This window comes from Puma concolor, chromosome A1, assembly GCF_028749965.1.
Source record: "Puma concolor isolate L17-30 chromosome A1, mPumCon1.1.hap2, whole genome shotgun sequence".
Lineage (NCBI taxonomy): Eukaryota > Metazoa > Chordata > Mammalia > Carnivora > Felidae > Puma > Puma concolor.
The window spans coordinates 155867725-155891424 of NC_141667.1; the positions used below are offsets into that span (position 1 = coordinate 155867725).

General features: G+C 33.2%; 1 long non-coding RNA gene across 1 annotated transcript; it reads right to left on the minus strand.

Annotated features, from left to right (window-relative positions):
- Positions 1-1697: 1697 nt before the first annotated feature.
- Positions 1698-22622, minus strand: LOC147584577 (uncharacterized). Its single transcript, XR_015251459.1, has 3 exons — positions 22437-22622; positions 21540-21703; positions 1698-3165 (listed from the first exon to the last, which is right to left on the minus strand). It is a non-coding gene; the product is annotated as an uncharacterized LOC147584577 (long non-coding RNA).
- Positions 22623-23700: the final 1078 nt, after the last annotated feature.

Here is a 23700-nt window from a genome sequence, read left to right on the forward strand (position 1 = left end):
CTGGCAATTATTGTATTATTCTCTTTTCATCTAATCAGATTAGGAGAACAATTTCAGATTCCCATCTTTGAGGTTTTCCTTCCTTAGGACATCTTCTGACAGCAAACACTGTGTAAATTTGCATTATTTTGTAAACAAAATTCATTCATGGTTTTCCAGGTATAATGGATTTTATGATAGTGATTTAAATGTTTACCTGTACTTTAGAATGGCTGGGAGAGTGAAGGCTATTTTTAAAGGGTCTTGGGAACTCATGTGGTGGGTACTACAAATCTCAGAATGTATGTGATATTCCCACTGAAAGTCTTAATCTCTAGCATCAATGTAGTATATATCTTGGGGGCTCACTTGGAAGTGGATTTAAAACACATCTTTATCATCTTTTTTTTTTTTTAATTTTTTTTTTCAACATTTATTTATTTTTGGGACAGAGAGAGACAGAGCATGAACGGGCGAGGGGCAGAGAGAGAGGGAGACACAGAATCGGAAACAGGCTCCAGGCTCCGAGCCATCAGCCCAGAGCCCGACGCGGGGCTCGAACTCACGGACCGCGAGATCGTGACCTGGCTGAAGTCGGACGCTTAACCGACTGCGCCACCCAGGCGCCCCGCTTTATCATCTTTCTACACACATCTGCCTTCCTCAAAGTATAGCTCCTTTTGTTCTCATCTATTTTCCAAATCGTTGGTGAATGTTAGTCATAAACTGTGTAAGCAATGGGATCCTGAGAGTTGCATTTTCGAGTTTACTTCTGCCATGCAGCTAAGATCTTTGAGTTAATACCAACCTGACAACTGTTAAGATAGTCATTTAGGTTAGAAGAAGTGTGATTTTTAGCTTCTATGCTGCTTTAATGGAAGGGAAGTTTCAATAAAAAATACACTTAAAAATATTTCCAGTTATTTTCAGTGGTAACAAAACAAGATAAAAACCTGAGTTTTCTTTATGAAAATTCTTAAGTATTATTACACATATGCTATTTAAATCCCAATGGAAACGAAAAGAATAAGGCTAAATTTAAAAGAAAAAGAGGATAAATTGACTTCAAAATTGTTTTCACAGTTTTCCTTTTATTCAGTAACAGTGATGATACTCGTTTTCTTTTTTCTTGATATTTTGACAGTTTTTGCAAAATGAGTCCTTTGTGAAAGGAGAAATGGCCTGCTTTCTAATTATATGATTGTTGTGATGAATTGAGAATGTATTGATGTCTTTCTCAAATTTTGATTATTCTTACATTTGGATTTTAACACTGTACTATTTTTTTCTAAATATAATAAAAACAAACTTTCAGCGATATTAAAGTTGCATGGCTATAAAATATGGGTATGATCACAGACACTGAAACAGTATTATGCCCAGTACCTCACTTCCAGGGACATTACCAAGTGTGAGGATTTAATATCTATGTAAACCACTTAAAACTGGCTGGCACATTGATTTATAATCAATAAAAACTAACATTAGCTTGATATCTTACAAAAGTCCACACTAGAAAAATCCCTTTTTTTCACCTTAAAATCAATACTATATTAAATTAATCTCACCTTGTTATCCAATCCCAACTAACTTCACCATATGACTAATTTTCCCCTAGTTGACCCAAACTTAGCCAAATGTATCATTCCTAGATCAAGCTCAGTTTCTGAAAAAATTTATATATCTGTTATTTCTCCAAATACAGGTAAAAAAGGGGATTAGAATGATGAGGGAAACTTTATTGAAATATATATAATTACATTATAAATGTACCCAAAATCACAATGGTAGATGTATATCTCTGGTTGAAAAAGACCCAGGATCTTGATATATATGGAAAACATGACATTTAACAATGGAATTAAACATATAGTTGATTACAAATACATGTTGAAGATTTTGAAAGGAAAAGCAAAGGAGCTACTATCTGAAGGGCATCTGATGTCTCAAAGAATGATGAATTTGAGAAGACAATGGAGAAATGCCTTCCAAATTCAGAAGAAAACTGGTTATTAACCTTGAATTTTATTCCAAGCCAAAGTAGAAATGAAATATAAAGACAGATGAAATTATTTTACACATATATGGAACAAATCATTGATCTGCTATGAAGTTATATTGAGAAGCTCTGTGAAGATGTGCTTTAGCAAAATGAGATGAAGCCTGATATCTCATGAGAAGTGGCTCCACTCAGGAGATTGTCTTTTTGAGAATCTCAATTGATATCTAAAGTTTGGAACCAAGAAATAACAGCTCTAGGATTAATTTAGATAAGTGTCATATGTACAGAGAAATAGCTAAAAGAATTTGAAGTGTTTGGCTCTGGATAACAAGACTGGTAGAGAAGAAGTTAGAGGAAAGTTACTGCTGTTTTTATTATAAACATTTTAGAACTATTTGAGGTTTAAATTCGTACATGTGTACCTTGATTAAAAAAAACATTGAATACATGTTGACTATTATACAAGTCTCTAATTTGTATATTTTAGATTAACATAAAATAAAATATAATTGTATGTTATAGGCAATTCATACTCCTAATTATATTTATTCATAAGGTTCAAACTCAATTCCATGTGGAAACTTTTAGTATTTCCTATGCATTTGGCACTGTTCCAAGAAAATTGCTATAATCAATGAACTTCATACTCACAAAACCCTAAACATACATACCCATTTTATACATAAGAACCAAAGGAAATAAAACTTAATTAGCATAACTGAGGTCACTAAAAATGATAAAATCAGGAAAAAACTTCACTTGCTCTGCATCTTCAGTGACAACTCTTCCAGTGTGACAGCTATTATTTCACCACAGCAATTGTTAAGTTCCCAAGATAGAGGTATCTGGTGCTGACAAAAAAAAAAATAATTATGCAACTGAATTTTATTTGTGTTTGCTTGTTTTTAAGGGAACATACTTATTCAATCGGGGGCATTTGAAGGATAGTGGAATAATTTTGCTTACGTAGCAAAACAGAAAGACAAACAAGAGATATTTACCCTGAGAGCAGTGCAGGTAGAACTGCAATTTTTCACAACTCTCTATGGTAGAGAGATTTTGTGGGCTGTTTAACCTCCTTAGTTTGTTGGTAATGTATGGCCCTGACATCAAGGGAAGATGAATCACTCCGAGTATTTTTACACGTAACACTTTCATTCACATAAAGATGTTTCTGGTAATATCTTGAGGAAAAATAATAGAAGGTGATAGTTTCTATATAGTATTTATGGAAAAATGATTTATTTGATACTGAACAATTAGTTGAATTTTAGTCCAAGTGACGACCAAAACGTTGATCTGCTTAGGTGAGTAGTTTCCTTATTCAATGTCACCAGCCTTGCCTTTGCAACACAGTTTAATCCAGTATAAATATAAGTAAAATCAAGCAATAATTTTACATACCAGATTTACGTATTTACTACATGTATGATGTCATACATTCTTCACAAATTATTCAATGACAAGAAAACTAAAATTGGGCTCAGACAATTTTTGATTTCAATCATGTATTTAAATTATTATTTAATTAAATTAAAATATTTGGAAAATATTAGCTATTTATTAATATTATTTAATATTGCTAGACTAAAGGATAAAATGAAATTGACACAATGTAAAATGATGGTGAGTCTGAACATTTTTGTCAGCACTATCCAGGATAATGAATCCAGAAGGAGAGAATGGAAAAATGGATCAATAGAACCACTGGAACTGACTTTGTTCTTTTGGGGTCATTTCACCATATCACCATATCACCCCAAACTTCTCTTCACTCTCATCTTCCTGTTTTTTTCATGCAGCCCTTGCTGGCAATGTTATGATGATGACTCTTATTTAATTTGATTCTCTCCTCCATACTCCTATGTATTTCCTTCTCAGTCAACTCTCCCTGATGGATCTCTTACATAGCTCTATTTTTACCCCAACGATATTCATTGCATTTTTGTCTAGAAGAAGCAGCGTTTCCTATATTGGTTGTGGAACTCAGCTTTTCCTTATCATGACTCTTATGGGAGCAGACTGTCTTCTTCTGGCAGTAATGGCTTATGGCCGCTATGTAGCTATATGCCATCCCCTCCATTACTCATTTCTCGTGTGTCCCATAGTCTGTGCATTCATGGTGTCTGTCACATGGCTGAGTGCACTTCTCAATGCCTTGATCCATGTTATCTATACTCTGGGTCTCCCTTACTGTGCCTCCAGGGAAATCCATCATTTCTTTTGTGAGATCCCAGCACTCCTGAAACGTGTGTGTGTGTGTGTGTGTGTGTGTGTGTGTGTGCGTGTGTATTTAACGATGTTGTATTGCTTTATTTTTCCAATATCTGTCATCAGGGCCTCATATGGGCAGGTCCTTTCCACTGTTTTGGGACAAAGATCAAACTCAGGGAAAAGAAAAGCTTTGGCAACCTGTTCTTCCCACAAGATTGTGATCTCTCTCTCTCTCTCTTTTTTCTAAAGTAAGCTTTTTGCCCATAAAAAGAGCCCAACATGGGGCTTGAACTCATGACCTTGAGACCAAGACCTGAGCTGAGATCAAGAGTCTGTTTAATGACTGAGCCACCCAGGAACCCTGTGATAACTCTCCTCTGTGAAACAATCATCATCAAGTATTTTCTCCCCAAAGTCTATCACACTGAAAAGTAGGACAAAGTGGTCTCTGTCTTCTACACCATGCTTACACTCCTGCTTAATCCCCTCATTGATAATGTGTGAAACAAAGAGGTTGCTGGAGCTTTCAGGAAAGTCCTGGGAAGATAATTACACTAATAAGTTAATATCTGTTGATAAGAGACATGTAAGGATGGATCTTGGTTGCAAAAGAATATTACTGTAATCGAGATAGGAAATATATAGTAAGTAAATGCTACTTTTCTATAGACAACTCATGGCCAAATCCCTTCTCCCTATCCTTGGCAAACCACTATTGGGGCAGAGCATTCCTTTCTCTTGTGCCTTATATGATCTTTACAAATTCATTAAGCAAAATTCTGTAAGTCAGAAATCTGCCAGTCAGCCATCAATATAAAATACAGCTGTCTTTACTCTCTTTATTTATTAAACAAGAGGGAAAAAATTAACCCTGTTCAATATTGACCCCGTACTGAATTTTATACTAATTCTTCCTAAATACCAGTATTATATCAACACTTAGGAAGTAAACATGTACAATGTATTGCTCAAAACTCAAGCTTTCCAACTTTTAATGTATTTAATTTTAAATATTTAAAATTTTGATGTTTAATTTTTACTATTTTTAATCTACAAATGTCACTAGAGATAAACTATAGTTTTGATTTTTTTTTTTGTCTGTTAACAAGCAAATTCAATATGTGGCCAGCCCACAAACACAATTTTTCCTTCCTGTTCTTGTCACATTATGTTAAAATTAATATTATAATTTTGTACTGTTTTGTTTTACTAATTCCTAGAAGCACAATATTATAGATGTGACAACATTCAAATAGTTATCTATAGTAGCTTGACTTAATTCATTCAGTATCTACCTTTACTTTAATGTTTATACTGTTTTCTTCAAATTTATATAAATATGTTTTTCTGTGCAGGTTTCCCTTTTCTATGAATTTTTTTTCCTTAAAAATTTTCAAAAGTAAATATACTAAGGAAAAGATTATTTCTCTTGTTAATACTTTTGTTAAACTTATAACTCATGGAAAATTGTAACATAACAAACAGACATAAAAATTTAGTATATGTGTCATTATTTTGTTTTTTATTTTATTTATTAAGTTAGTAAGTTATAGGGACCTCATAAATATTGCAACATTGATTAAAATTCTGAAATCAATTGATTGTGAAACTCTTTGTTATGTGTGGGTGTTATGTTCACATTCTTTTTTGGAATTTTTCCATTTTGCTCTTATCCAGGTGTTCATGTTGCTCTTACCAGCTCTGGTGTTCATAGTTTCTCGTATGTTTGACTTATTTCTTACTTCTAACTATTTATTTATTTATTTATTTAGTATAACTAGCATTCAAAATTATATTAGTTTCAAGTATATTACCTTTAACAATTTACTTAATAGCACCCATTCATTGTTTCTTTTATAAAAGAATTTTATATTTGAATATTTGAATTAACATGATTTAACTGTGAAAGTTTGATTCTTAAAAATTCTTATCACTTTCACATAATTTGTTTTATACTCCTGTTTATTTTTTATTGTCTTTTTGACTTAAAATATTTTATTTTTGTATTTAAATGTAGTCTCTCAGTGGTACTTAATAAGTAATAAATCGTCTTTAACTTTGTAAAGATTAATTATTCAGATATTATGGTCTCAGGTAGACCTGATTCACCGTAGCAATGAAGATAACTACAGTTATGTTTTTCAGTAACACTGCTTCCGTTTTTATAGATTTATAATATATTCTAATATTTGACATTTTATATCTCTGCTTATATTTTGACATACACACCCTATAATTTAATACTTGCATGAAAATTGACATAATGGCTATTTTCTGGAGTTATGACCCTTAAATGGAGCAACTCTGACAAAAAGATATGTTTAATAAAGGTAGAGTGAAAATAAATGTAAATGTGTATAAAATATGCATGAAAAATTATTTCTTTGTATTAGACCACTATCTTAGTTTAGGTAATTCTACCTCTTTTCTCACTTTCACTAGTTAGCCAATACTTAAAAACTGTAGTATTCTTCAGGCAACAATAACCAAAACTGCATAAACTAATATGCATTAAATATCCCTAGAAATTCCTCTCATCCATAGATGAGCTTTTAACCTATATCATAGCTTACCTCTCTCTACTTTAGGAAAATAAAAGACACTAATGGGAAAATTGAACATACAACACTTGTTGAAATATTTTTTTTACCACACATCTGTTTTTTCAGAAAATGTTTCTCCTTGATTTCCATTATGGGGGTCTTAGTGGGCTTCTTTCTCCATCATGCTCTCCTATTTCACAGTGGTATGTGTTAACATGTGACCCGGTCCCACATCATATTACTCCAAATGACTGATCACAAATACTGACCTGGCAATGGGCATGCCTTTAAATCAGGATAACACATTCCCTTCCCCCTAGATTTTTGTATCTTAGGCTAGTAGGCAAAAAAAGAGGTCTTAAAATTTCTCTTTTAGGTGAATTATTTAACTTAATAAAGACTTCTGTTAGCACATCATTGTGTTTGAAAACCTATTAAATTAATATTTAAAATCATGAATTGTCACATACAAATATAAATACTAATGGAAAAATTCCTAGGTTTTTAAATAAGGGGTCTATATTTGTCCATGGACCATCAGATCAAGCTGACTACCCCTATGTTCTTCACTTAGGATGTGAAGTGGCTTTCTACCATTGGCCTCCAATCTCATGTATGCATTTTCATTTATGTGTATTAGCAAACAGTCTTCTGTAGACACTGAGTTTGTTATACCCTTAATAGAGAAATATTTATTAAGTATTCCTTCAATAATAATTCATAAAGTTTAACCATTGAATGCTAACATATATGCAATGTTAAAGTTTTAATGCCTATGTACAGGAAGGCTGGAATTTCATTCATCATTGTGAATTCTTCTTGCTTTGCTGACGTAGTTTAGTAAGTTAATTTAAGAATATATTTCTTGGGGCGCCTGGGTGGCGCAGTCGGTTAAGCGTCCGACTTCAGCCAGGTCACGATCTCGCGGTCCGTGAGTTCGAGTCCCGCGTCGGGCTCTGGGCTGATGGCTCAGAGCCTGGAGCCTGTTTCTGATTCTGTGTCTCCCTCTCTCTCTGCCCCTCCCCCGTTCATGCTCTGTCTCTCTCTGTCCCAAAAAAATAAAAAAAAAAAAAAAAAAAAAAAAAAAAAAACGTTAAAAAAAAATAAAAAAAAAAATATATTTCTTGTAACATTTTACCAATAATGGAAAACTTTTTAAATGTACTGTCTACATTTCAAAATTGTTTTCTTAAATTTTATTCTGTGTTCTTGATCTATATATTTTATATTTATATATTTTGACAGGGAAATTATTTTTCACATTGAACGTATTAATCCTTTTGTCTGATATAAAACTGTTTTTAGTTTTTCTGCTACCTTGCACATGTCAAAATGCAGGAATAGCAGAAGTAAAAGTAACAGATCACTAAATTAGTAAGTGATAAGAGTTTATTTAACATATAAAAATAGTTTGTGAACTGGGAGCTTTCAAACTAACAATGGAATGTATATTGCCTCAGATGTATATTGTTTTAAGACAGCTTATATAGTGTCTAGTCGGATAATTTTCAAGTTTGGCATCAATTTGTACTTGATTTGAAAAAATTGTTAGACTTCAAATATGGTCATTAGGCCACCAAAAATTTATTTGCTGATTATTAGAAAAGTCAGATATCCTGCATATCAAATAAATGTGACCTCAAGATGTTTTCTTTATCCAGAATTTAGAAATAAATAGAAAAGATGATATATAAAATCCCAAAAAGAGATTCCTAAATTTTAACCAACAGTTTAAAATCACACTGTAAGACAAACACAGAAAAAGTGTATACATTCATATTTAATGGTGCAGGCACTCAATTACATAAAACCATTTACATTCAGTTATATTCTGAATCATATCAGGAAAATCAGTGTATAATATATCTTCAAAACAACATTTATCTAAGAGGCATTTTATTTCATTTAGTTTCAAAGATCTTAGTGGTAAATTATTTGTGTTTTGTGATTCCTATTTTCTAAGATGAGTATTGACACCTGTGCTTTTGTTATGGTTTATATTCATCTTATAAAAGGTTATTTACTGAGGTATGGGTTGGCTGTGTCCATTTTGTTTTTATATATTATTTTTAATTAACTCCTCAGACCTTATATTTGTAACTATTACATTAAATTTTATTACTGGAAAAATTTTAGATAATTTTTGTTTAGGATGTTTAGGATGTTGACAACTTAAACTTACAATTTTAGTTCTCAAGAAATCTTCACTTTGTTTCTATTTGTTTAGTATCTGTTTATTGAAAGAATGTGATCTGAACTATAAAAATTGATTAAATATGTCTTTCTTTGGAATAAACAGTTTCTTTTTGTGAATATTTCTTAGGTGGTAGTAAATAAAATATAACTTATTATCATACAAAATGCTTACTTGTTATTTATATTGTTTAGTGCTTAAAACAGATTTATTAATTACATAATTTTATAATTTTCTATGTCTATTTTGCTTTCTTTTTCTGACAAACACAATTCTGTTTAAGTCAATATATCCTATTTTAAAATACAATTTTTAGCTTACATGTTTAATATATTACATCATTTATTATTTAGAAATAAATATAATTCGTATAAACATATTTTTACAAACAGATAAAAATAATAGAAGACCCCTGGAACCATCAATCCTCATACAACATTAGAATAATATTGTCACACATGATATTTTGTATATTTCTTTTTGGTGGAAACACCTCCCACTTCCCAAATTAATGATTGCAATGAATCTTATATAATTACATTTTTATTTTTTTAATATTTAGCAATATTATTTGCCATGCTAAACTATAAAGTAAAATTTTTGAATTTTAAATCAAATATAAATTGAAAATTATTATATGTATCTATGCTGTGTCTTATTTCCTTTGCCTGACATTTTGCTTGTAACATTGTTTCCAATATTCTAACTTATTTATAGTTTACTTCCATACCTGAATAATATTCATTATATATATTTTTTTCAAAATATAATATTTTTGAATTTGGAGGATTTTTTATAATTATAACTTCTCTATCAGTATTTGTTATATGTGTTCTATCACAAATATACGCGAATTTTTTGAGGTATGAGTATGAGTAGAATTGGTAGGTAGAAAATCTGAAAATTTTAAAATTTATTGGATGTATTAGCTTCCTAATGCTGATATAAAAAAACACCAGAAAATTTGGTGGATTACAACAATGTAAATTTACTCTCTCAAAGTTCTGGAGTCCAGAAATTTTACTTCAAGGGGTTGACAGGGTCCTATAACAGTCCTAAGGGAGACAATCCTTTGTCTCTTCCAATTTCTGCTTGCGCTCAATGTTTCCTGGCTTTTGCAGCAGAATGTCAATCTCTCTATCTGAACATGGCTTTATTCCCTCTGGATATATTTATGTGTCCTTTCCTCTTTAAAACAAAACAAAACAGGGGCGCCTGGGTGGCTTGGTTGGTTAAGCGTCCGACTTCAGCTCAGGTCATGATCTCACGGTCCGTGAGTTCGAGCCCCGCGTCGGGCTCTGTGCTGACAGCTCAGAGCCTGGAGCCTGTTTCGGATTCTGTGTCTCCCTCTCACTCTCTGCCCCTTCCCTGTTCATTCTCTGTCTCTCTCTGTCTCAGAAATAAATAAATGTTAAAAAAAAATTAAAAAAAAAATAAAATAAAACAAAACAAAAAACACAAAAAACTCACTCATTTAAGGCCCATTCTGAATCTAAGATGATTTCATCTTGAGATCCCAAACTAAGTACATATGCCAAGACGTATTTCCAAAGACCACATTCTAATGTTTTAGGGTAGAGACATAATGTTTTGGAGACACATCATGAGACATCATTTAACCCACTAAACTAGGTAATGCCAAATGGTTTCATAAGTGATTGTGTTCATTTAATTCATTCTTGTGTGAATTCCTATTATTTGATGATCTTAAAAAAATACTTAATTTTCAATTAAATTTCTACCTATATCATGATTGTGTAGCTATATCTCCTTGTACTTTGCATATCTTTGGTTACTAATAAAATTTTGCAACAATTAATATGTTTATTTTTCATTGTCATTTGTTATTTTAGAAGTTACATTCAAACAGCTTGCCTCTTTTTTTTTTTTCTAAAAATTTTTTTTAACGTTTTATTTTTTATTTATTTTTGAGACAGAGGGAGACAGAGCATGAATGGGGGAGGGTCAGAGAGAGGGAGACACAGAATCTGAAACAGGCTCCAGGCTCTGAGCTGTCAGCACAGAGCCCGACGCGGGGCTTGAACTCACGGACCGTAAGATCATGACCTGAGCCGAAGTTGGCCGCTTAACCGACTGAGCCACCCAGGCGCCCCATTGCCTCTTTTAAAAAATATTGGATTGGGTGTTTTGTTGTTGATTTTAGAAGTTTTTTTTTAATATTTATTTATTTATTTATTTTTTTATTTTTATTTTTACAGAATCTAGATACAGAGCATTTTATAATTACCCATGTTACAGTTATACTACCATCTCTTTGATCTGGGTTCTCATGTTCTTAATGCTGAGACATGTGAACAATTATAATTGCCATTAATGTCATATTAATCACTCCTTCCCTTTTCAAGGTTAGTGTTCATGTACACTATCCAATAAGTTATTTTATATCCTTCAGTCAAAAATCTATTCCTCTTTGACCTCTTACTAAATTTTCCTCTCAAATATGTTTTATGACAAGTCTGGAAATCATTATTTTGGAGCTGGGTACTATTAATATCAAATTTGTTATTTTTAAAAGGAGATATCTAATTCACACTATTATTTGAAAAATATCTTATCCTCCAACTTTCATAAAGTGTATTTTTTGTTATAAATTATCTATATAGCTATGTTTTTCATTATGGCCGGTTTACTTTGTTCCTGAGTCTGTCTGTCTTTTGCATATAGAAAACAATCCCAATAACTGGAATTTTGTAATTATATTAAAACAAATCCTTTGCCCTTGCTTTATTAAAAGAATATCTTAGCTTTTTTTTATGTTTGTCTTTTCATATACCTCTCCAATTAACACATTGTGAATTTTCACAAAAAAAGTGCATAATTTATGATTCTATAAATCAAAAAATCAATCCTTTAGTTCACATACATTGAAGAGAGTCAGCATGGAAAATTCTCCTGCTGTTATATTTGTAGCATTAATTAATGAAATTATAAAGGCCAAAATTTGTTATCGTCAGTTTGATTCATGGTTATCATTGTACTGAATTATAAAAAGACATCAATTAGCATAGTCCTTTGCCCATTGTCTTATGTATCAGCATATTTCTATATCTCCTTTGTAAAATGTTCAAGGTACTGTCACAGTTTGTACCTGTGAGTTTGTTTTCTTGTTGATTAATGGGAGTTATTTTTAATAGACCATAAACAGAGCCTTTGTTATTTTATATCTATTACAGATATCCTCTCACATTGTGAATTTTTTACTAATTTATTTATAAATGTCTTCAATTTTAATGTAAGAAAGTAGTCAAGGTTTTTAAGATTAGTGCTTTTTACAAATTTTAAAATGTTTGCTTATATTGTGGTGGGAATAGAATAATGTACAGTTGTCAAGTCACTATGTTGTGCAACTGAAATTAATTTAATATTGTGTGTCAAATAAACTTCAATAGAAATATTTTTAAAATAATATAAAGATATTTTCCATTAAGACATCATAAATACATTCTCCTCTATTAGCTTCTGAATACATTATTATTATTTTTATAAGACTTTATTTTTTGGTAATCTCTACACCCAACGTAGGGCTTGAATTTACAACACCAAGATCAAGATCCATGGTCCATGGACCATGCAAACATCCATGGACCAGTCCATGGATAGTCCATGGACTGAGCCAGCCAGGTGTGCCAAAGAATTATTATTTTGATCTTTTATATTTAGTTGCAAATCCAAGTATTATGGATTAAAAAGAATATTCTTTTCATATTGGTTGGCACTTATGAATTATGTCTTAAAAAGTTCTTATTTATTATAAACAAAAATATTTCTACCCTTTGTTTTGTGATGTTGCCACAGTCAGAATTACTTTTTTCATATATAACTTTATAACTAATGAAATATAATATTTTTTTAATTTTTTTAATCTTTATTTATTTTTGAGAGAGAGACAGCATGTGAGCAGGGGAAGAGCAGAGAGAGAGAGAGAGAGACACACAGAATCTGAAGCAGGCTCCAGGCTCTGAGCTGTCAGCACAGAGCCTGACGCGGGGCTTGAACTCATGGACTGTGAGATCATGACCTGAGCGGAAGTCGGAAGCCCAACCCACTAAGCCACCCAGGTGCCCCTGAAATATAATATTATTAATATTTATATATTATAGATATGGCCTTTACTACTCACTTTTCAAATTCCATCTAAAAAATAAACAGAATAACTAATTCATTATTTTAAAGCTGGTGATTTCCTTGAGTTTGCATTAAATCTCTATATTATTTATGGGGCGCCTGGGTGGCGCAGTCGGTTAAGCGTCCGACTTCAGCCAGGTCACGATCTCGCGGTCCGTGAGTTCGAGCCCCGCGTCAGGCTCTGGGCTGATGGCTCAGAGCCTGGAGCCTGTTTCCGATTCTGTGTCTTCCTCTCTCTCTGCCCCTCCCCGGTTCATGCTCTGTCTCTCTCTGTCCCAAAAATAAAATAAACGTTGAAAAAAAAAATTAAAAATCTCTATATTATTTAAGCAACACAAGAAAGGAAGATAAGAAACACTTACGAAGATCACATGCCAGTAAAGAGACCCACTAAAATAAATAAAATTTAATTGTAAGATTATAGAACATTGCCCCTCCTCCATTTCAAACTAAAACAGTTTCTATAACCTGGTACAATATACCCAGTTTTCAAGAAAAAAAATACAAGACATGGTAAAAGGAAATAAAATAAAACAGCAACAGAGTCTCAAGAGAAAAAATAAGACCCAAAGGCAGATTCAGACATAATACAGGTATTGGATTATCAGAAAGGGCATTTATAATAGCTATGATTTATATGTCAACAGCTCTAAGGGAAAAAGTGGGCAACATGCTAAATCAGATGTGTAATGCAATTATTGAGATAGAATGTATAAGAAGAAATCAATGGTAAATTTAGATCAAAAACACAAAGAAAGGGATCCCTGGGTGACTCACTTGGTTAAGCTTTGGACTTCCACTCAGGTCATATTACATGAGTTTAAGCCCCATGTCAGACTCTATGCTGTCAGCAGAAAGCCTGCTTCGGATCCTCTGCCCCCACTCTCCCTGCTCCCCTTCCAGGCTTTTTTGTTTTCTTTCTCACATTCAAAATAAATAAATACACTTAAAATAAATAATAAAAATCATAAATAAAAATCATGAAGTAAAATACAGAATATTTTGATGGACTGATCAGTAGACTGGACAAAACAGGGAAAATAAGCAAATTTATAGGTCAATAGAAACTTTTTAAACAGAAATAAAATGATAAAAAGAACAAAATATAGAAAAGAACAAAACACTCAATGTTTATGGATTGGAAGAACAAATGTTATAAATCATACTACCCAAAGCAATGTACACATTCAATGAGATCTCTATCAAAATACAAGTAGAGTTTTTTACAGAGCTAGAAAAAACAATCCTAAAATTTGTATGGACCCACCAAAGACCCCAAATAGTCAAAGTAATAATTTTTTTTCTATTTATTTATTTATTTATTTATTTATTTAATTTAAATTTTACTTAGTTAACATGCAGTGTAATATTGGCTTCAGTGGTAGACAGTGATTCATCACTTACACACAAGAGAAAGTGCTCATCATAACATGTGCCCTCTTTAATACCTATCACCCATCTAGCAAATTCCACACCCACCTCCCTCCATCAATGCTCAGTTTGTTCTCTATCATTAAGAGTCTCTTGTCGTTTGTGTTCCTGTCTCCTCTTTCTCCCCTTCCTAACCATTCATCTATTTTGTTTCTTAAATTCCACATAGGCATGAAATCATATGATACTTGTGTTCCTCTGACTGACTTATTTCTGTTAGCATAATACATTCTAGCTCCATCCACATTATTGCAAATGTCAAAATTTCATTCTCCCTGATGGGTGAGTAACATTCCATTGTGTGTGTGTGTGTGTGTGTGTGTGTGTGTATACACACACATATTATATTTCCATTAATCAGTCTGTGGACATTTGGGGTCTCTTCATACTTTTCCTATTGTTGATAATGCTGCTATAAACAGGGGGCATGTACAGCTTTGAATCTGTATTTGAATCGAGTTTTATATCCTTTGGGGAAATACTTAGTAGTGCAATTGCTGGATGATAGGGTAGTTCTATTCTTAGTTTTCCTAGAAGCTTCCATACTGCTTTCCAGACAGGCTGCACCAATTTGAATTACCAACAGGGCAAGATGGTTCCTCTATCTATGTATCCTTGCTAAAACTTATTGTTCCTTGTGTTCATTTTAGCCATTCTGACAAGTGTGAGGTGGTTTTGCATCATAGTTTTCCTTTGTATTTCCCTGATGATGAGTGGCATTGAGCATCTTTTCATGTGTTTGTTAGCCATCTAAATGTCTTCTCTGGAAAAGTGTTCATGTCCTCTTCCCATTTATAATTAGGTTATTTGTTTTTTGGATGTCAAGTTTGTTAAGTTCTTTATAGATTTTGGATACTACCCTTTATCAGATATGTCTTTGAAAAAAAAATCTGCTTGCATTCCACAGCTTGCCTTATAGTTTTATTGATTGTTTCCTTTGCTGTGCAGCTTTTTATCTTGATGAAGTCCCAATAGTTCATTTGTGTTGTTGTTTTTGTTACCCTTGCTTTGGTTAAAGTGTCTATTAAGAACTTGATGTAACCAAAGTTAATGAGGTTGCTGCTGCTGTTCTTCTCTAGGATTTTTATGGCTTTCTGTCTCACACTTAGATATTTCAACCATTTTGAATTTATTTTTGTGTATGGTGTAAGAAAGTGGTCCAGTTTCATTATTCTACATGTCAAAGACCAGTTTTTCCAACACCATATGCTGAAGAGACAGTTTTTTCCATTAGATATTCTTTCCTGTTTTATCAGAGATGAGTAGACCATACAGTTTTGGGTCCATATCTGTGTTTTCTATTTTGTTCCACTGATCTATGTGTCTATTTTTATGCCAGCACCATGTTGTCTTGATAGCTACAGCTCTGTACTATAGCTTGAAATCTGAAATCATGATGCTACATTTTTGTTTTTCTTTTTCAGAATTGTGTTGCTGTTCAGGATCTTTTGTGGTTCCATAAAAATTTTAGGATTGGTGTTGTTCTAGCTCTTTGAAGAATGCTGGTGATATTTTGATAGGTATTGCATTGGATGTGTAGATTGCTTGGATAGTATAGATATTTTAAAAATGTTTGTTCTTCCATTCCATGAGCATGTAATGTTTTTGAAATTTCTTTGTGTCTTCAATTTATTTCATAAGCTTTCTATAGTTTTATGAGTATATATCTTTAAACTCTTTAGTTGGGTTTATTCCTAGGTATCTAATTGCTTTTGGTACAATTGTAAATGGGATTGATTCCCTGAATTCCTTTTCTGCTACTTTATTAGTGTATAGAAATGCAACATATTTCTACATGTTGATGTTATATCCTGAAACTTTGTTGAATTTATGTATAGTTCCAGGAATTTTGTGTGGGGAGTCTTTTGGGTTTTCTACATCAAGAATCATGTCATCTGCAAATAGTGAAAGTTTGACTTCTTCCCTGGTGATTTGATGCTTTTTATTTCGTTGTTGTTGTTGTCTGATTGCTGAGGCTAAGACTTCAGTATTATGTTAAGAGTAATGGTGAGAGTGGACATTCTTGTCTTGTTCCTGACTTTAAGGAGAAGACTTTCAATTTTTCCTAATTGAGGATGATATTAGATGTGGGTGTTTCGTATATGGCCTCTTTGATGTTGAAGCATGTTCTGTCTATCCCTACTTTGTTGAAGGTTATCAAGAAAGGATGCTGCATCTTCTCAAATAATTTTTCTGCATATATGGACAGGATCATATGGTCTTATCCTTTCTTTCATTATTGTGATGTATCACATGGCTACATTTGTGAGTATTGAATCAAACCTACAACGCACCAAAAAATACCACTGAACGTGGTGAATAACTCTTTCAATGTACTGTTGAATTCGATTTGATAGTATCTTATTGAGAATTTTCCCATCCATGTTCATCAGGGATGCTGGACTATAATTCTCCATTTTAGTGAGTTCTTTGTCTACATTTGGAATCAAGGCAATGCTGGTCTCAGTATGAGTGGAAGTTTTCTTTCCATTTCTATTTTTTGAAACAGTTTGAGAATAGATATGACCTCTTCTTTTAATGTCTGGTAGAATTTCCCTGAGATGCCATCTGGTCCTGGATTTTGTTTGTTTGCAGATTTTTTAATACAGATTCAATTTCTTCGCTGTTTATAAGGTGTGTTCAAACTTTCTATTTCTTTTCTGGTAGTTTGTGAGTTTCTAGAAATTTGTCAATTTTTTCTAGATTGCCCGGTTTGTTGGCATATAATTTTTCACAGTGTTATCTTATAATTTTTCTTTTTAATTTCTGATGTTTTGGTTTTGATATCTCCTTTTCCCTTCATGATTTTATTTGATTGGGTCCTTTTTCTTTTCTTTTGTTAGGTCTGGCTGAGTGTTTATTAATTTTATTAATTCTATCAAATAAATAGCTCTTAGTTTCTTTGGTCTGTTCTGTTTTTTGTTTAAGAGTTTGTTTCTATATCATTTATTGCTGTTCCGATCTTTGTTATTACTCTTTCTCTGCTGGCTGTAGACTTAATTTGCTGTTACTTTTCTAACTCGTTTAGGTGTAATGTTAGGTTTTGTATTAGAACTTTCTGGCTTTTTAAATATACCTGTATTGCAATCTATTTCCCTCTCAAGACTGTCTTTGCTGCATCTGAAAATTTTGGAAAGACTTAGTCTTTCCATTTTAATTGTCTTCCATATATGTGTATATATATATATATATATATATATATATATATATCCATTTTAATTGTCTTCCTTGTGTGTGTGTGTGTATTAAAGAAATTAATATATATATAATATGGACAGGATATATATATATATATATATATATATATATATTTCTTCTTTAATTTTCTGGTTAACCCATTCAATCTTTAGTATGATGTTTTTTAATTTCCATGTACTTGAGGTTTTTCCTTTTTTTTTTCTTGTGGTTGACTTCAAGATTCACAGCATTCTAGTCTGAAAATATGCATGGTATAATCTCAATATTTTTGTACTCACTGAGGCCTAATTTGTGATCCAGTATGCGATCTATTCTGGAGAATGTTCCATGTGCACTTGGGACGAATGTGTATTCTGCTGCTTTAGGATGAAATGTTCTGAATATATAAGCTAAGTCCATCCGGTCCAGTGCAACATTCAAAGCTGTTGTTTTCTTGTTGATTTTCTGCTTAGATGATGTGACTATTACTTTAAGTGGGATTTTAAAGTCCCTACAATTACAGTATTATTATCATTGGGTTCTTTATGTTTGCTACTGATTGATTTATATGTTTGGTTTTGTCCAAGTTGGGGGCGTTATTATTTAAATTTGTTATATATTCTTGATGGATAGACCCCTTATATATGATATAATCTTCTTTTTCATCTCTTGTTACAGTTTGTTTTAAAATGTAGTTTGTCTGATATAAGTATGGCTACTCCAGCTTTCTTTTGATGTCCATTAGCATGATAGGTGGTTCTCCAGCCCCTCACTTTCAATCTGCAGGTGTCCTCTGGTCTAAAATGAGTCTCTTGTAGGCAGCATATAGATGAATCTTGTTTGTTTGTTTGTTTGTTTGTCTTATCCATTCTGATAACCTGTGTCTTTTGATTGGAGCATTTAGTCCATATACATTCAGAGTGATTATTGAAAGATGAATTTAGTGCTATTATGTTGCTTATAGAGTTGGTATTTCTGGTGATGCTCTGTAGTCCTTCAGAGTGTTTGTTACTTTGGTCATTTTGTTTGTTTTGTTTTTTCCTTTACTCAAAGAGTTCCCCTTAAAATATCTTGCAGGGTTGATTTAGTGGTCATGAACTACTAGTTTTTGTTTTTCTGGGAAACTCTGTATCTCTTTTTCTTAATGATGGCATTCTGGGTAAAGAATTCTTGGCTGGATATTTTTTCCTATTCAGCACCTAATATATATCCCACCACTTCTTTCTGGCTTGCCATTTTTCTGTGGACATATCTGCAACAAACCTGTTATGTCTTCCCTTGTAGGTTAAGGCCTTTTTTTTTTTTTTACCTTGCTGCTTTCAGAATTATTTCCTTGTCTGTGTATTTTATTTTGAATTTGCCTATGATATGCCTTAGTATAGCCAACTTTTGTGGGATTTCGTAAGAGTTCTCTGCATTTTTTTGGATCTTGATGCCTGTGTACTACCCAGATTAGGAAAGTTTTCAGCTATAATTTGTTCACATAAAACTTCTGCCCTTTTTCTCTCTCTTCATCTTCTGGGACCCTTATGCTATAAATGTTATTCCTCTTTAATAAGTTGCTGAATTCTCGAAGTTCATATCATGGTCTTTTCCCTTTGTTTCCCTTTGTTTCCGCTTCATTATTTCCCATAATTTTATCTTCTATATCAATGATTTGGTACTCTGCTCCATCCATTCTTGCCATCATAGCATTCATTCTAAATTGCATCTTGGTTATATAATTTTTAATTTCAGCCTGATTGGTTTTAGTTCTTTCATCTCTGAAGAAAGGGTTTTTTTGGTGTCTTCTAGGATATTTTCAACCTCTAGTAGTATTCTTATAATAATGGTTTCAAATCTCATTCAGTCATCTTACTTATATCTGTGCTCATTAAATCGCTGGTCATGAATATCATTGCCTGTGTGTGTGTGTGTGTGTGTGTGTGTGGTGATGTTCTCCATTTCGTTATTTTGTCCAGAAAAGAAAAGAGCAAAGAAAAGAAAGAAAAGAAATCAAACAAACAAACAAAATAAAGACGTGTTTTGGTCTGCTTGTTAAAACAATCTAGGTAAAAGAACATGTATATATAAATTTGTACGTATAAAAATAAAAGGTAAGAAAATACTAATAGTAAAACTAAGTAAACGTTAAGTAAAAATTAAGTAAAAAAAATAGAAAAAATAAGAAAATAAATGAAAAAAGTATAAAGAATAAAAGTAAAACAGAATTTTGATACTATTTCCCCTAGAGCTGAAGCTTTACAGCACTATGATCTGTACACTAGGTGGAAAGGAGATTTTGTGCTGGTCTTCTGGGGAGAAGAGCCTGATGTTCTCTGATTCTCAGGCTGACCTGTTAAAGAGGAAATGCATCTCCTGGGTATAGGGGGGAAGGGCTTGGCTTAAGTGGCTCCATCCTCCACTAAGTGGTACTGTTTTGCTCCCTGAAGGCTTTCAGCTCTGCAGGGCTGAATGAATATGGCCACACCCTGCTCTACAGTCCAGGAGCTGAGTTTGCACATCACCCCCACTCTTCAAGGAAACCTCATAGAAGAGCAATTAGTCACCAGCCTTGTGTCCCCAGTTTCCATCAGAACCCCATGTTCTCCCAGCCAGTGTCCTTTCTTTTTTTTTTAAGTTATTTATTTATTTTCAGAGAGAAAGCACAAGTGATGGGGGGTGGAGAGAGAGAAAGAGGGAGAAAATCCCAAGCAGACTCCATACTGTCAGTGCAGTGCTGGACATAGGGTTCAAACTCATGAACAGTGAGATCATGGCCCAAGCCAAAGTCAGACACTTAATCAACTGACCCAACTAAGCACCACTCTGTCCAAACTTTTTTTTTTTTTTTAATCTCAGGTGTGCCACTGAGTTTCAAAACTACAAATCTTAAGGATCCCATGGTGTGGACCTATGATATTCATCTAGGGGAGTGTCTTGCCATGTTTTCACTGGCCTGTGGGAAAAAAGTAGTGATAGGACTATACAGCTGTTCAAAGTTCATATCAAAACAGAGCAGAAATCCAGTACCCCTGCTTGCAGCCCTCATATAGGGCAAATCTTTTCTCTGAAGTCTGGAAACAACACAGAACTTTGACACTTGGCACAAACTGTTTCTGTGGCCACCTAAGGAAGGGATTCTCAGACCACACTGTCACTCCAGTGATTCTACCCTTCTTCACCACTTGAGCACCTTTAAGCCAGGCACTTCCCCCACAGTAACAGACTGCTAAAAGTTCAGATTTTGTGCTCTGCTGCTTATACTACTATGTGGTAACCTCCCTGTGGCTTGGACCCAGAGCACTATCTCCCTTGGTAAACTGTCTGCACGTTGTACCTTCCAAAAGGTGGTCCTCCTTTCTTTTACATGCACTGTTGCAGTTTTTATTCATTCAGGCCTTCAATTGATTTATTTGACATTCAGAATGATTTTATATCTATCTAGCTGTGTTCAAGAGATGAGACAAGCTTAGAGTCTCCCTTCTCCTTTGCCACCCCAAGTCCTCCCTCCTCCTTGGTACCATTTCTATTTACTAATAATGAAGTAGCAGAAAGAGAAATTAGAAAGGAATCTGGGTGGCGCAGTTGGATAAGCATCCAACTTCAACTCAGGTCATGATCTCAGGGTACACAAGTTCAATCCCTGTGTCAAGCTCTGTGTTGACAGTTAGAGCCTGGCCTGATTTGGATTCTGTGTCTCCCTCTCTCTCTGCCCCTTCCCTGCTTGTACTCAGTCTCTGTCTCTGTCTCTGTCTGTCTCTCTCTTTAAAGCAAAGAAAACATTAAAAAATTTTTAAAGAGAAAGAGAAATTAGAAAATGAGTCAATTCAAGTTGTTCCCCCAAATATAAAACAGATATGAATGTACTTACCCAAAGAGATGAAAAATCTGTACACTGAAAACTATAAAACTCCAATTAAATAAATTGAAGATTACACAAACAAATAGAAAGATATTTCATCTCATGGATTGGGTGAATTAACATTTTCAAAAAGTCCATACTATGCAAAGCAATCTGCAGTTTCAATTCAAAACCTGTAAAAATATAAGCAATATTTTTCACAAAAATAAAAGAAATAACACTAAAATTTGCATGGAACCACAAAAGACCCTGAAATACCAAAGTAACCTTGAGAAAGAAAAACAGAGCTGGGTGTATCACAATTCCAGATTTTAAGATATCTGGAAATAAGCCCACCATTATATGGTCAATTAAAATATAACAATGGAGGCAAGAATATACAATGGGGAAAAGACAACTTCTTCAATAACTGATGCTGAGACAAGTGTATAACTACATGCAAAAGAATTAAACTGGACCACTTGTTAATACCAAACACAAAAACAAATTCAAAATGGATTAAAGACCTAAATGTATCACCTGAAACCATTAAATGCTAGAATAGAAAACAGGAATTATTTTTTTTTGACATAAGGCATGGCAACATTTATCCATATATGTTTTCTTAAGGAAGTGAAAACAAAAGCAAAAATAAACTATAAGGAATATATAAAAATAAAATGCTTTTCACGGTGAATGAAAGCAAGCAAACAAACAAAAAAACAAAAACAAAACACAACCTACCAAAAAAAGTAGATATTTACAAATGACATATCTGATAAAGTGTTAATCTTCAATATATATGTAAAGAGATTGTACAACTCAACACACACACCCCAACCTTATTAAAAATGAGCAGAGTTGGGTATAACAGTAATTAAACAGTAGTGAAATCATACGAAGTCAACTTTAAAGTAAAGGCTGTACCACGAGACGAACTGGGGTGCCTGGGTGGCTGAGTTGGTTAAGCATCTGACTTCAGCTCAGGTCATGATCTCGTGGTCTGTGAGTTCGAGCCCCATGTCGGGCTCTGTGCTGACAGCTCAGAGCCTGAAGCCTGCCTCGGATTCTGTGTCTCCTTTTCTCTCTGTCCCTCCGCTGCTCATGCTCTGTCTTTCTCTCTGTCAAAGATAAATAAACATTAACAAAAAGAGAGACAAAGATAGTCCCTACATAATTATAAAAATCAACAAAAAGACATAAATAGTATAAAAATTTATGCACACATGAGCACCTCACTTATAAAAGAATTATTAACAAACATAAAGGAAGATAGTGACAGCAATAAAATAATGGTATGAGTTGTTAACACACCACTAACATCAATGGATTTCCCATTGACAGAAAATCAAAAGGAAACTATGGCTTTGAATGACACATTGGACAAGATGAATCTAACAAATATATTAAGAACTTTCTAACCCAAAACAGAATACATATATTTTCATATGCACATGGAACAGTCTGCAGAAGAGATCACAGGTTAAGCCACAAAACAAGACTCAACAAATTAAAAAACTTTGAAATTATACCATGTATCTTTTCTGATCACACTATGAAATTAGAAATCAAACCACATGAAAAAATATTGGAAGGACATCAATACATGAGGCTAAGTAACATGCTACTAAACAATAAATGGGTCAACAAAGAAATCATAAAAGAAAATATATATATACATGTAGACCGCTGAAAAACCCAATAAACAAAAGTTGAAGAATAGATAGCTTCACAGGTGAATTCTAAGAGACATTTAAGGAAGAATTAATACCTATTCTCAAATTACACTAACAACAAATGAAGAGGAAGGAAAACTGCCAAATATTCTATGCCAGCATCATTCTGAGACAAAAAACAAAACACAATAAAAAAGAATATTACAAATCCAAATCTGATAACCATAAATGCAAAAGTTCTCAATAAAATATTAGCAAACCAAATCCACCAATATATTAAATAAATCATTCAGAGTTTGCACTTCTAGTGGGTAATGTGGAAGCTAGAGCATTGGATGCAGTTTAGCAGAAAATCCTGGTGAAGGCCTAAAGGCACTGGACAGGTCATTTGTGTGGGTTAGAGACTCACTGGAAATCTTTAATCCTAAGGTTTCAGGCTAAGACCTTGGTGAAATAGAGAGTGGCAGGCAGCAAAAGGCATCTATACAGAGCTTCAGGAAGATGTCAGCAGAATA